This window comes from Parus major, chromosome 6 (assembly GCF_001522545.3).
Source record: "Parus major isolate Abel chromosome 6, Parus_major1.1, whole genome shotgun sequence".
In the NCBI taxonomy this organism is placed as follows: Eukaryota; Metazoa; Chordata; class Aves; order Passeriformes; family Paridae; genus Parus; species Parus major.
In genome coordinates, this window is record NC_031775.1 from 12,926,779 (window position 1) to 12,942,486 (window position 15,708).

The window sequence follows — 15,708 nt, forward strand, 5'->3', positions numbered from 1 at the left end:
AGTCATTCTTACAACCACGGTCCGCCTGTTTTTGCTACATCTGAAGCCTTGCATGTAGCTGCTGGAACAGCCCTTACCTGCCCGTGGATTGTAACCAGAGGAAGAACAGAATGTCCTAAGAAATTACACGTGTCTTGTTTCTGGGATGCTTTTTATTATGAGTATTTACAGATGGTGTCAGTCATTTGTAGGTGGTTATGCTAAGAGGAGATAACACATCCCACCCAGGACACAGGCTCTTCTAATTCCAGCTCAGCCTTTGATCATGGATAAATTATTCTTCTTTCACACGCCTCAGTCTCTCTCCTCATTCAAATGTCTACTTAGACTGTAAGCCTTTGGAGACAGTGGGTTTCTCATAGCGTGAAGATACAGAATGTAGCACTGATACTGTACAGCACCCAGAACAATGGAGACCTTGATCCTGATGGCAGCCTTCACTCATTATCTTAATAGAAGCATCCAAGTCTATATATGAAACAATTTATCTGAACAATCCTTTGGCCATACTGACTCCAGATCAGACACGTGATAAGAAGTGACAGAGGAAACTGTGCATATGTAAAACCATTTTATGTCTTTGAAATGACTGAAGATGTAACTTTTGCAGTCAGAGTAGAGGTCAGTGCCCTCCAAGTGGCAGCGCTGCACCTGAGACATAATGTGTGTGCCATTTCCATTGCCTGCTAGTAGCTTTGCCCGAGTAGGGAAAAGAAATTAATTCCATCTCTTGGATCCCAAAGGGCAATTTTGTAGAAATTGCGGTGGCTCTCTGCAGGGAGTAACTCCTTAGAGAATTGAACTAAGTATGACACCAGAGAAGGAACTGGTACCTCCCTTACAAGGGGATGCTCCACCCATCTGAAGAGGGAGCAAAAACACAGGTTTGAGGAGACTGGACTCTCTAACCCTCTGGCCCCTTTTCCATTTTTAAGTACACACATCTAGAAACACCACAGCAGATAGGAAGCATCAGTTCTTAAGGAAAACTCCCTTTTGACTAAAAAATCTCACAAAGGACATTTTAATGGGGAGGTTTTGAGGTGTGAGGACAATTAATAGTATTTCACCATTAAGAGAGTGAACTTCCCATCTTGTGTGGCAGAAGAGCAGACCCTAAAGTGTACCTCACCTCCAAGAGTATGTCTTCCAGCTTGCTGGGCTGCAAGGACTATATCTGTGTGCAGTCTCCACCAGAGAGAGTTTATTTCATTGGTGTACTACTACCTCTCTTAACCAAGACATCAGTCAGTCACTCAAAAGACCTGGTACTGCTTCCTCAGGCCACTTTTCTGTCTTATGTGTCTCTTCCACCCCAGCTCAATAGACCCATATCCACACTGCGGGGTCCTCCTGGCAACACTAGGCATACCAAAGCAACAGTGAACCTCTGTTCCTCATTTGCCAGCCACTTTCTAATCCAAGCCTTGCTATTTTTATCCAGTTCAGATTTCCTCACTCCTTTATTAAATAAATAATGTGGCAATCTCTCAAATGTCTGGCCAAAGGCAAAGCAGTTTGCAGTCATTTCTGGCCCTACTGCCAGAAAACAACTGACTAATCAAATGGCATCTTGCTTGCTAAGCTGACCCCAGTAACAAGGTTTTTCTCTAAGAGGAAGAACCTGGATATCAGGGCTCTGTCACCATTTCTACTAAACTAGGGGTCTCTTTCTCTTTCTCTCCCAAAACAACTGCATTAATGATGTAGTAGAGGAGAATTCAGCAGCATCCTACCATGCCCACCATCTTCCCCAAACATCAAAGGAGCAAGTGTCTGATGTGACTCGAGAGGTTGTAGAACCTCCAAAAAATCACTCATTCCTCTGAGATTTCTGCCCTCGATGTCCTAACAAATGGGAACAGTCTCCAATGCCCTGTCCTCTTGTGACCTTAGCCCCAGTGTGCCCTAGATGTGATAGCTGTCATTGAGAGCCGAGTGACTGGCTTGGACCACCAGCAGACACGGCTGGGGCTTCATCTGAGGTGAGTCAAAGAGCACACATTCAAAATGTTCTAAGCCCTATAATAACAGGGAGAAGGTGGCCCCAAATATGTTGTTTGTAGCATCAGCTAAATGCTAATTTGGAGCTGGTTTTCCTCCCACTTTGCTTGGCTATCTTGACAGAACAAAAGCCAGAATTCCTGAGGAACTAGCAATTACTACTGAGTTTCCAAGGGCAAAACTCAGAAAACATCTAAGAAAAAAATAGTCATAAAATCTCTGATTTCTGAAAAATAAACAGAGTTCCTCCCCTCTGAAAACTCTGCTTCATACTATCTTTGGTAGGATTTCCAAAATCACCTGTATATAAAAGCCTTGGGCTGGGTGTCATTTATGCAAGGCTAAGATGGTGGGTCACTCTCTTATGGTCAGTCAAATATATTAATAAATTTCTTTCAGGCCTAGTTAGGAGCTCAGCCTGTGCATTTTAGAGTTTGTAGTGAGAGCAGCGCGAGGTGGAAACTACTCTCCTGAAAAAAGGTAGACTGACCTCCTCTGAACTTCAGCTATGCCTTATCCCTCCTTTCAGGTGGGGGGATTTCTCAGGAATAGCGGGGCAGCTGGACTTTCCTATAAAAGGTAGACTATGAGGATAGAACTGGAAGATTGGGGCATGTGGGTATGTAGGGTGTTGATGATATGTGCTAGGGAAAGGGTGGGTTGTAGCAAAACTGTAATCTCCAAACTGAGGTTTGGAGATTAAGCCTCAGAAACTCTGTGGTTTGGGCTGTTGTTTAAGGCTGGTAAAGCAGCTGCTAGAGAAAAGGGGAAACAGATTAATTTGAATACTACTTATTAAAATTGGTACTGTGGAGGGGAAGGGGAGAAAAGAAACGCATGGTCTGCTCTCAGGGAGGGAAGCATACTTGGTTGAGTAGAGACTTACCTTTTAAAATTCTCCCTTGCTTCTCTCTCTTTTCTGTAATTAAGTATGCTCTGGATAGCATAAAGGAAACTTTACCACTCTGATACTGGGAAGCAACCCTGAGGCCCCAGAGCCTATAAATGTTTCTGAGAGTTTACAGTCTCCTGGTGTAGAAAGCAATGCCCTTGTCCCTGGCCTTACATGCAATGAAGGCCTGTGAAAGTCTCTCTTCTGATGATGATATGGCAGTCTGACCTCCCATGTGGCCTTTCTCTACTTATTCCTAGGATACCATTAGGGTGTAGAAGTTTATGGATTAGCTCTGGGGACAGAGCTGCTCTTTTAAGTGCCTTTGTTCCCTATCCTAGAGGCATAGGAAAGCTATGGATTTTAGGTCTCTGAAGTTCTTAGTAGTTAATTTTTAGGCTCTTCCCTATGCCAGAGCATGCCTGTTGTGGGATCTCTTTGGGAAAACCAGGAGTATTTCTCAGCTGATGACCACTCAGACACTGGGTTGGAGAGGCACAACTCCAGGAAGTGCCATCAGAGGTGCTGGAGAATGAGGCCATCCTCAGATGAGGTCTGTCACTGACCGGCTATCTTGGATGGGTGATGTCATCCTTAGTGAAGGTTGGTGTGCCAGCAGTGCCTGGTCAGGACATTTCACTTAAGTAACCCCTTGTTCCTCACATGTCAGAGAGTGCAGGGGTGAATCAACCAGCCATTTGCCTGGCACTGCTCTTATTTCAGGGTCACTGTTCTCAGGTTTCTGTGCTCAGCCAAAGATTTGGCAACTCCCTGGTGCTTGTAGCCAAACAGAAAGTCTGGTACTTGTGTTAGTGTGACCAGGTCCCTGCAGTGGTTGACAGAAACTGGTCTGAGGGAAAATTACAAGAGTTTGATCTTCAAACAGTGTCCATTGGGACCCCTACTAGATCTGAACAGCTATCATATCTCTGATATCTGAAAAGCAGGTACTGAGCTGAAAGGCTGCCAGTGGCTATACCCCTGCTCTTCTATCACAAGGCAAATAACAGTTTACAAATCTTTTTATTACTTACTGAAGTGAAAATTTTTAAGGCTTTTGGGCCTGAAATTGACTTTTTCCTTCATTTGCAAAAAGATCTTAATCAACATTGCAGAATCAAATAGACTGCGGATGGTTCAAACCCAACTGCTCTGCCAAGCCTCTGGCCATCTAGGATAGGTCCAGGTATTCCTTTAATGGGTGCACCAGGATCACAGGCTGCAGCAGGGCTTTGTTGCATAGGGCTAGGTGCAGTGCCAATTGGTACTCCTTGTGAAGAGGGAACAGGAAGACATGGCTGAGGTTGCTCAGCTGATCAGTGGCAGAGTGGGAATGAGTTCCAGTTCATGTTTTATGTATCAAGTGAAAAAAAGCACTTTGTTTTAATCTTCATTAGACTTTTGCAGGAGTAAAGGCGAGTTGGAAATTTCTGCCTTATTGATGGAGAAGCTGATATGCTCACCTTGTTGCATACAGAGCCAGATCAGAGACACTTCTCTGAGAGGAGGAAATGGATATAACTGGGGTTTAACTTCAGTAGGTGTATAAATTACCTCATCCAGGTTCCCTTGCTCTGCAATTAATTTAAGTCCTAAAGTGATGGGATTTAATCTTAATGTTCTTGCTGGGTCTCCTCTGGCATTTCTGGCAGTGTAGCCTTGGAGAACTCTCACTTGAAACCCAAAGGCCTTCTAAATGCCACAAGAGGTGACATCTGTTTAGATTGCTAGCAGCAGCAGTGGGGAAGATTTAGAGGGTACTGGAGCCATGCCATCAGCTGCCATACTTGCTGGTGCATGGGGAGAGGTAAAAGCATGTTGCATTCTGAAGTTGGGAGGCTTCTGCTAGAAGTGTGGGGATTTGACAATGCTTTGGCACTGGTATAGAGGATGGGGAATTAGCTCCTCTAGCTCTACAGGTGCTTACACCCCAAAGGCTTTCCTTAAAGTCTGAGGCAGAAGTGGAAGTAACAAAGCTAAGCAAAATTTTCAGGACTGTCTCAGCAGGACTGATATCATCCATTTCACACAGATGAAAGAGATAGAGGGAAAAGGAAAGCAAGCATTGAGAACATTGAGTGAGTAAAAATTCATGACTAATATCATTAAAGCATAGCTGAGCCAGCTCATTTGCCCTATTCTTCGACCACACACTATTTAGCTTCTTTTACTTGAACACTAACAAATCCAACAGCTGTAGGCAATGTGTAGGCTCAGGGGGTCCCAAAGCCTGGAGGGGCCTTCTTTTGCCCTCAAAGTGAGGTGCTGGGCACAAAAGCAAACACTGAATTGTTGGCACACACAGGCAGGTGACAGTGGGAAGTCAGCTGCTGATTGCAAATGTTTGCTGACCACAGCTTGCCAGCTCCAGCTGCCAGCACCCAGAAAGCTCTCAAAGCCAGGACCTCATGCATGATGACAATGGTGGGGAAACACTCCAAAAACTCTGTTGCATGTTTTAATAAATCATAACGTGACTGATATCAGTGTGCTGGTACAGAAGGAGTTACTGGAGGCAAGAGGCACTTCAAGCAGATAGTTTTGCTTGAATGGAGCAACAGTTGGGTATGAGCTAGCACTGTGCTCCTGCACACTTGGAGGTCAGGTGTGCATGAGAGATTTCAGTGATCAGGCTGAAACAGCACCTGAAAATCTGGAAGGAAATGTCATCTGTCAAAGCCTTCATTTCTTTAGTTTAATCACTCTTGTCATGTTTTGGACAGATAGTTTTAAAAATAAAACCTAGTGGCAAGAGACTGCATTTGATTCTCAGCTTTGCCATGAATGCTCTGGGCTGCCTCTTGCCAGGCAGCTCTGTGCCTGCATTTGTAGATGGGGGTTTTGCCTCTTGCATTATAAACTCTCTCTGGGGTAGGAGTTGTAAGATTGTGTGATCTGCTCAAACGTTTCAGAACTTACATGGAAGGAGTGCTTCACAGAAGGTGAGGTTATTGGTAGTTATTAAAAATAGACGTCCAGATATAATCTGGCTGTTCTTCTATAGGTCTCAAAACATCTGCTGCTGGCTGTGGTTAGTCAGAAGATACCTCTGGTCTGACTCAAAATAAAGCTAGCTTTTATTGCAATAGTTAGTCAAACAACCTTAAATTCTTTCTATAGATGGAAAAATCTGGCTGTTGCTTAATTGGAGGTACAAACTTCAGAGCCCTAGAGAGATGGGAATGCAGATTACCTGGAGGCAGATTAAAAGGGAGGCTTACAAGATAAATTGTCATGGGCTTCACTCATTTGCAGCAGCGTGACTTCCAACACTTGTTACTTTTCTGCATTAGAAGTGATGAGTTTGCACAGATTCTCTGGACATCTGTGGAAGCCACAAGGCGTCTGGAGATGCTTTAGTAAAACAGCAGACTTGGGCAATGGCCATATTTGCAGAGTGACTAAGTGGCAGAGTTGGGTCTGCCAGTTCATGGTCCCCAGCCATGCATTGAAGCATGAAGGGAAGACAACATGTGGGTGATGGAGCAGAAAGCACTTAGTTCTCACATGGGACCTTCTCCTTTTGAACAGATCTTGCCCTTACAGACATGCACGTGGTTCCCGCCAAGTCCCTCCACAGGGCTGAATTTGACTGAATTTCCTATAGTACATTTCAGGAGGAGGAACATGTTCCCCACAGCCCCCAATTCTCTCTGGCAAACAGTAGCATGTTTCACTGGGCTTTCCACAAACCATTTCTTAGTTTGTTTGGTCACAGAAGCTGTCCTGTACTAGCACTGTCTGTCCTAGCTGGATCTGCTGGTGCCACCATGAAGAGTTATGTGTGTCACACTCTCTTTAACAAGTTTTTCCCAAACAGATAGTATAAGGTTCTATTTTCTTTGATATGGAGTACTCTTGGGGGAAAACACAGATTACAACTGCTATTTCTTAAAATATCTTCTATTCATTAGCTGCTGGTAATAGAATCAAGGTGTTATCAGTAAACCAGATTCACACAACACATCACTCATTCACGTTCACTCATTAGCGGGAGCAGGCATTAGAAGGCCAATCCCAGTGTGAATGCTTGGAAGCAGAAGGTCATCCTGATGCACCACTGCTTTCTGGGCAGGTCTTTAGAAATTCTTTCAGAGGGCACCTTGTTTCACCACCTGTATACATAATTCTGTAGTCTTAATCTGTGTAGAGCAGCCACTGCCCTCCTGGGTGTGATCCAAGTTATATAACCTGTTGCAGGTTCTAATGTGTGCTGGTAGTCTTGTAGAGCATTAAACACTGGTGGTCTAAATTTATAATTTCTTCCAAATTCATGAGGACTTAATTATTTCTGAAGCTTATCAGCCCCTAGGAAATTTTCACATATCTTCTTAGCATATATCTGTCTTGACTTTGGCCTGCAGTATTTCCTGGTAACTCTTTCTCCATCTGAAACTATAGAAGCATACAAACTTGTACAAAGGGGGCTTTTATGATACCAGGAGGTAGTATTTAATTGGGGTGGTGGTGGAACATGTATGTCCTCTGTGGCCTGTGGTGGGCTTAAATTAATTTTGAATAAACTGGATGGATACCAGTACTTGGGCACATTAATGCTGTCATCTTCACATGGATGGAATTGACATTTACTTACTCCAACTGGTTTAAGAGCCTGTATGTGATACATAGCTCTTTCACAGCTCCTCTTCATGTTTTGCAGGCTGGAAGGGGTTCCCTGGTGATCCAACTCTCTCATACATGGGGCAATCACCTCCTCTGCCAGCTGTGTTGGAATGCCCAGCATGGCTGCTGGTGAAGAACAGAGTTTCTTGCAGACTCTAGAAGTGTTAGGAGGAGCAGTGTAATTGTGTAGCACTCAGTAGACACCAATTTACATCTCTGCCCTACATGGGAACTTATCAGAGCAGGATGGCCCAAGCTTTCAAACCAGGAGAGAGCTCTGTGGGATCCCAGCCATATGGTATACAGTGCTGGTTACTCATGAATAGGTTTGCTTGGGGTTTTCCTACATGTGTGGTCAATGAGACAGTCTGCTCTTCAGCAGGTCTCAGTTAGTCTGGCTCCTTTTTGAGCAGCACTGGCTCACACTGATGCCTTTGCTAGTGCTCCTGGTTGGCTTTCTGTGGTCTTGCCCAAATGAGTCTTGGTCTGCTGCTGCTGAAAGAAAAAACCCAATTGCTGGCTGCACAGCAAACATCTCCAAAGAAGTCTGAGCTGTAGTTGGTGTGGAGCTGACCAGTCTGAATGTAAAGCCAGACAGCTAGTCTGTAGAAAGGTGTATTACATCTTGGGTGCCCACAGTAAAGGAAAGGGGTAAGTGCTCTAAAATTCTTCCTAAATTTACCCTTGCCTTTTCACCTCCATGGAGTCTGGCCCTCTGAAGAGGCTCCTGTCCTGAAAAGTCAACGTGGATGGGGTTGGGTTAAAGGAGCACTGAGACAGTGCAGGAAATTTGAGGGCTCCTGATCACCATTACATGGGCCCTTCACTACTGCAGGATCCCTCAGATCTTGTTTTCCATCTTAACTGGAGGGCTGGCTTTCAGTGCAACTGCAGCAGACCCAGTGTATCTGATCTATCAGCGGCCTGATGCTCTGATCTGCACCAAAACCAGCAGCAGGGGCACCAGGATGCATGGAGGAATCTGACTACTATAACCAGGGAAACAGGAGGAGTGGGCTTCTTAGGAGCAACCAAAATGGAGAAACATTCTGAACTAGTACATTCATTCACCACATAGCACAGTGGAGAAAACCAAAAGGGTTGTGCTGCTGTGTGTGACAGCTGACTGTGTAGCTATTACCTGTGATGGTGAAGTTGCCAAGTGTGTAGGTTAGCATACATTCCATGTCTTTCTGTCACTGGCATTTCCTGATAGTTTTTGACAACATTCAGAAGTTCAAAAGAGAATTATAAATTTAAAACATGTGGTAGCTTTTGTATAATCTGATAAAAAGTATAAAACAGCAGGAAAGTTTGAAAAAGTCATGCTGACATGTCAGTGAAGCAGAGTCACTAGCTGTGGATTTAAGAGCTAAGTGAAGTGCTACAGGCTTTTCATAAAGCCAAGTTTCTTACCCAGCTTACTACAGAGCTGTCATTTGGGAAATCAGAGGCACGTGCAGTCCTACTTAACAGACCATGCTCTGCATTGACTTCACTGGGGGTTTGCAGTGCCTAATGCCTTCTCTTCTTTATTTATTTGTCACTGTGATGGACACCCTGCTAGCCATGGCCACTAAAGCATTTGTTAACTGTCATGCCCTTAACTGGAATTAACTCCACCTACTTTTCCCTGCCGGTTCAGTCAAACATCTCTGCTACAGCCAGGTTATTTCTCAGCCTCTGCTGCTGGTTTCTCTGCAAGGGTACTCTTGTAATTGCTATCTTGCAGTAAGAACATTTTTGTATCAGTGTCCCTATCTCCCCCAACAGGAAGAGCTGCCTAACCCCATCCTCTCAGCCTTAGAAAAGCTATTTGCAAATACATCAGGAAGGAGGCACTTTTTCAGTCCCTGTAAATCTGAGCTTTTACTGGGAGGTGCTTTATCTATGCCAGCTAATCTAGAGTGTCTCAGTGCTTTACACTGAGGATCAGAGTAATTATCTTTAAGCTAACTCACTTTCTTAGTGAGCACTGTTCTCTTTTACTGCTACACTGTGGCCTCCTTGTGACCAGGAATTGTTTTTCTCTGCAGTACTCTCCTCAAAGAAGGGAACTGAGTGCATTTAATAAGCTAATGTGCTCTGAAGTGTGGGTTGTGTTAAAGATGCAATACCTGATCACAGACTGATCTTATAAATATTTACTATTTTATATGCCTGAAGCAGTCTTATGCATTTAAACATTGGCAGTGAACAGCAAGTACATTTATAAGGATGTGTGTGGTACCACCCTTGTGCTAGAGCTGGTGTCATGAGGCCAGGAAAGCTCTCTGCCTTATCTCTTGGGGACCAGAGAAGGCCGGAGGCCATTGGCACCGACACCATACAGTGTGCCCAGGCAAACATTTGGGTTGGAAATGTCTGTATGTTCTGGCCACATGGGAAGGAGGTGTATCTTTGGGGTGTAGCTAAAGGGCAGAGAGGCTGAGCTTAGAGTTCTCCTGTGTCGCAGCTTAGTGGCTCTGCTGCTGTGTGGCAGAGCAGCACTGGGCAGATGCAGAAGTGTTTCTCCAGCCAAACAGAAATCTATCACAGCACAACACATAATACAGCTGAATTAAAGTAACTCACCAGGGCAGAGAAAACTCAGCTGAAGTTATTCAGCTGGGTTACTGACAAAGATTTGTCAGGCAATTAGTGATCCTTGCAATATGCCCTGAACCTGCTCAGACAGAGGAAGGAGCTGACAGTAAACACGCTGTTAAAATATTAAATGTGTCCAGTTCTCATGACAGAAGCATTTTTTATCAGTCGGTGGTGTTCTGTTAGCTCAAGGCATCCAGATAAGGATGAGGGCATAGAACAAGCTAGGAGAGCTGTGCCTCAACACATCAATCATTCAAAAGCATTATGTATTTAAATGTGCAATTGGAACTGATTTGAGTCTCCTGAGGAAAAAAATCCTGTGCATGCATCTCCTGGGAGAAGGTGCTTTAGTTTCTGTGTTTCAGGGTCTTTCATTGCACAGGAGTTTTGCTATGGTAAGGGTTTCTGCAGCAGCAAAGGATGGGATACTGTGCTCTGGTTTTCCTCAAAGACTGAGGGATGGTCTGAGGACCTGCCTTGTGAACTTCAGAGAAACAGGAATGGCTGAACTCTAAGAAAAGCAGGTAAGATGGAAGGTTTCTACGATGGCTCTTTGTCTTAAAGCATTCCTAACCATGCTCTGCCTTCCTTGTGCTGGATGTGGAACATTAAGTCTTTTGTCCACAGAGCACAGTAGAAAACCTGGGAAGGAGGAAAGCAGCATTTTCCCAGTTCCTGGAGGATTAAGGGACCTGCACAACATCACGTAGGAAATCAACAGCAGAGTGGGAACCAAGCAAATTCACTAGTAGTGATTCAGGCTAGAGGCTGGCCCAGCCCAAGGCATATAAAACTGCATCATCCTTCTGACTGGATAAATTCAACCGAGGGAGCCACCTGCCAGCAGACAATATGGTCATCATAATTGAAACACTGAAGGAGAATTGAATTGAAACCAGAAGGAGAAAAAAGATATTCTGGACATTTTGAGATTTCCCAGTTTGGGTATTTTCAAAATTAAATGCTTCTAAACGTTGCTTGGAAAAGACTCTGCAGCTGTATTTGTGTGCAAAGGTGGTGATCTTATATACTATTATGTAGAATGGAAGGAGTCACATCAAAGGCAAAGGAAGGCAAACATGTAAGGCCGAAACTGCCTCATGAACAATCAACCACACAAGAAAGCTGTGAGCTCACAGCTTTCTCTCTCTTTTCAGATAAATCCAAGAAGTCTTCATAAATTTTTTTATTCAATTTTTCACCTTTCTGAATCCAAATTAAAGCTAGTTGTGAAACAAAAATTTCCCTTTTTGATGCTTCTCTATTATAACTTCTTATGTTCTGCCAGCATATGACTCAGCTTAATTGGCATTGGAGAGACTAGAGACAAAGAAAAATCTCATAAAGACAGAATAGAAATCCCACACAAATATTAAAACAAAGCTATTGCATTGTTACTAGCAGTTCTAGAGACTTATTTTCTGAAAACTCTCGTGTCTGCAGTATCTTCCATAGTATCAATCCCAGTATGTTATGTGGTCATTAGTCTGAAGAACATATTCATTTATGAGTCTGACATGGCTTTGTTAGTCAAGACTGGCAAACTCAGTGATGAGTTTCTTTCCCAAAGATCCAGTATTTATTATGTGTCATCAAACATCTTGATAATTTGGTGGCTGGCCTTAGAGGCTTGGAGTGCTCAAACAAAGCCTGGGGAAGAGAACTGGAAGATCTGGAAGGAATGACGTGGAGGAATGGCAGTGCTGCCTCCAAAGCTTGGTGGGATTGTGGGATCCACAGTGATTCCAGCCCTCTGCATCCTCATGCTGCAACAGGGGCTGTCATGAAAGCACAATTTAGAGCAGGGCCACTACTCCGGATCCTGCTGCACATGCCTGACATGTCATATTTTCCATCAGTGGCAGCCAGAGAGGCTGTTTAGGAAGAGCCTGCAAGCTGTTCCAGGTCTACCCCACTGGTGTTAGAGGGCACACCTTTGCTTTTACCATCTGGTTATGGACCTTGTTTACTGTGAGTCTCCCAAAAGCATTGGTGAACCTGTTGATGCTGTGGAAATTGGAAAAAATTTCCAGAAGTTAATCAGCCCCAGTAGGAAAAAACAGAAGTATGCTTCTATGTCAAGCATTTTAAAACTGCTTAGCTTCAAACAAGGAGGCTTAGTCATAGGCCACAGCCACCAAGATGCCTCAGATGACATGTTTATCACTCTGAGCACTCAGAGTCCATGCTTAGGGTCTCCTCATTAATATCCAGGTGTGGAACTCATTGCGCCAAACTCATGATCTAAAAGACAGGCATCCAAAAACTAATCCAGGTATCCGTATATAGAAGTTACAGATGCACCACCAGCAGATGAGTCACCTTTTTCTAAAACAGGTATCTCAGATTGCTGCTGTGAGTCACTGTGGGCACCACCTCCCTATCTCCCCTGAGTAGAGGATGCTTATTTAACCAAAGTGGATTTCACACATGTTTAAAATTGCTGAAGTTAATTGAAACCTGTCCCCACCATCTTTGCCCTGTGAAAAGAGACACATGAATTCTGAGTCATCTTGAAAGACTTTTTGCTGGAGGGGGATAGTGGACAGGTGAGTGCAGGGCAGCCTGATGCTCTGTCAACTGCTTGAGGTGAGAAAACATCTTGACCTCAGTCACTGTTGTAGTCCTTCAAGGCTTTTAAAAAAATTAGTTTGGTTTTCTAATGACGCACTTACCAGTGATCACCAAAGAACAATTTATCCAAGCATAATTTCCTTGGGACTCAGGATCAGGCCAAATCCATTTTAGCTGATAATATGGTAGTAAAATGTGTGATATTTGAATCACCAGTATGTAATTAGGCAACTCAAAAGGACAGGAAGAACCGAAATACTACAATTGTGTAAGTCTCCTCCTGTTTCTGAACATTAAAAGTCACATGGCAGGGGTTACCAGAATTGCGTGATCAGCTTAGAATTTTTTTATTTTATATAACTATGTAAATATGACAGAATGTTAGACCTCTCTGCAGATGAAGGAACACATAATTAGGATAATTTTGTCAAAATGACAATTTCACTTAGTCAGCATACAAGGTGCCTGAAGGTCATAGGCATTTTCAAAAGGAATAAGTGTTTCTTCTGTTTGAGTGATAAAGACCAGACTTTTGTAGAAAGCTATTTTAGGAGAACTGAGAAAAAAAGAGTAAAACAAACAACTGTGTTTGTTACAAAGCCAAAGTGGCATGTAAGAGCTGTCGTCAGTCTGTTCTCTATTATGAAATACTATTTGTTCTGTAAAGTCTTGTATCTTTCCATGCAGTTTAAAATGAAATAAAAGACACAGTTTTACAAGGTTGGTTTTTTCAATTAAGAATAAACTGCATAAAACTGAGGATTTGATTGTCTTTCTGTAATGTCAATTTTCAAAATACAGTTACAAAATTACCAGATTATAACACAGCTAACATTAATATGTATGAAGCCTCTATCCCAAACCCAAACCTCAGTATTCTGCTCCATGAATGATACTTTTGTGTTATTTATGTCTGTATACGTATGATCCTACTTGAGTGTGACTACATGCGTCCACACACATACTGAATCACAATTGTTTTGCCTTCCGGATTTTCTCTACTGTCTTTTTAAAGCTAAACTCGGAGCTTATTTTTAAACAGGAGTTGAAGTGCTCGCATTTCCCACGACTCCAGCATCCTGGTGCATTTTTTGCGGGAGCCCAGGCAGCAGCGGCAGCAGCGGCAGCAGCGGCAGCAGCGGGAGCAGCAGCGGGAGCGGCAGCGGCAGCGGCAGCGGCAGCAGCAGCAGCAGCAGGGCCGGGCGCTGGGCTGGGCCGGGCCGGGCCGGGCCGGGCCGGGCGGGATTGGCCCGGCGCGCTCAGGCGCCCTGGGCTGTCGCACACCCGCGGCTCCGGGCCCCGCTGACCGGCAGTAACCCCGGGGAAGCCCAGCCCACTGTGGGTGTTCCCCCCGATCCGGCCCTGCGCCGGCAGCTGGCGCTGGCTGCCCCGGGGCCTGTGCCGGCCCACGGCCGTGCTGTGACCGTGGCAGCCATGGGACGGAGCGCTGCACGGCCCCCCGGGACAAGAGCTCCCTCAGGGGCTGGGCTGCGGCGAGCGGCCACTCAGCACATGATGCTCCTCCACCTCTCTGCTCTGCAGGGCTGCTGTGGTGCCATCCCCGCCTCGTGCTCTCCCGGGACTCGGTTCCCTCTTTCCGAAAGTCCCCGCGGGCTTGTGAGGTCCGCATGGAGGGTCAGCAGTGGCTGGTGCTTTCTCGGTGTGGTTGGGATGCCTTAAGAGGCTACCTAGAGCAGAGGCCAGTCAGTGTTAAAGGAATAAAGTAGGAATGTATTAAAAGGCCTTCAAAGGATATGCCTTGGGCAGTACAAGAGCCCGGCTGAGGCTCTACCCAAGATGGGTGACCCGTCACATGTTTTCACACTTTTCTAAGTTGTAGTCCATTTCCATATTGGGGTTAATTGTCCAATTACAGCTTCAGGTTATAAATCCCATCTTCCCAGACTGCTCTCCTCAATTCACTGTTGTTTATACATTTTGGGCCTGACGCTGCAATGGAGCCCTTGGTTCTCAGGCTGGAAAAGGATTGTTTTGGCTAACCTGTGAAGGGAACTTGCTAACACTTTATATAAAGTTCAGAGTTATATACTAATGCAGTACAGAATCTGGAAAATATGAAAGCTAAAACTTAAGGCATCATTTGGAGCCCATAGCTTGGAGCAGAGCCGATACCCAGTCCTGCTCCTGGGCATCTCCGGGGCGAATTGCTGAGCTCCCTAAGGCAACCTCCCTGGTCCTGCTCCCAGGGTCCTGGACTGGACACACTGGGTTCCTCACAGCTGTGTGCACATCCCACCCTTGGGGAGTGCCTTGCAGCTGGAACCTGGTCTCCCCTAAAGATCACGTTGGCATCTTCTGCATGTTGTGTTCTGAGCAAAAAGATGCAGCAACCTCTCCCCTGACAGCCTGCCGCCCTCCCTGCTCTCGCTCCCTTGGGTCTGAACAAGCAGGCACTTGTTTGCCTGTTCTCTCCTACCCAGCAGAGCTGGCTTGTACATTAACTCTTCCTTTCCCTCTCCTTCTCTGATGGGTGGAAGATTTTCAGAGGAGCAAAGTTGGGGTGCACTGGGATTGTAGCCCAAATGTGCAGATTACATAGGAAACCAGGAATGATCATGCATGAAATACATCCAGGCAATGACTTAAAAATGCTGAGCTGGCACTGCTGAAGGGGTTGATAGTGTAGGAAAACATATTTTAGGCAGGGGATTTAATAACAGTCTTTAACGAAGAGGGAGAGGCTGTGATTGGAGTTGCATGAAATCCAGAGGGATCATTAACTTTATTTTTAGGCTTGGCTGAATAATCAGGAGTTTTGAAGACTTGACTTGCCTTCTCAGTTTCACTTGTTTTAGGAGGGGCTGTGCTGTCATAGCTGGGATCAAAAGTGCATCAGATTACCAGAAGCAGCACCTCTCTTGTCACTTCCAGGGACATAGTGCTGTGACCAGCTGATGAGCAGGAGCATTTGATTTGCTTTTTTCTACAGCTCAAAGGAGCAACATGTCAAATTGGTTGGGCTGGTCACATATTTCCAGGTGGAAGAACACAGCTGCTGGAAGAGC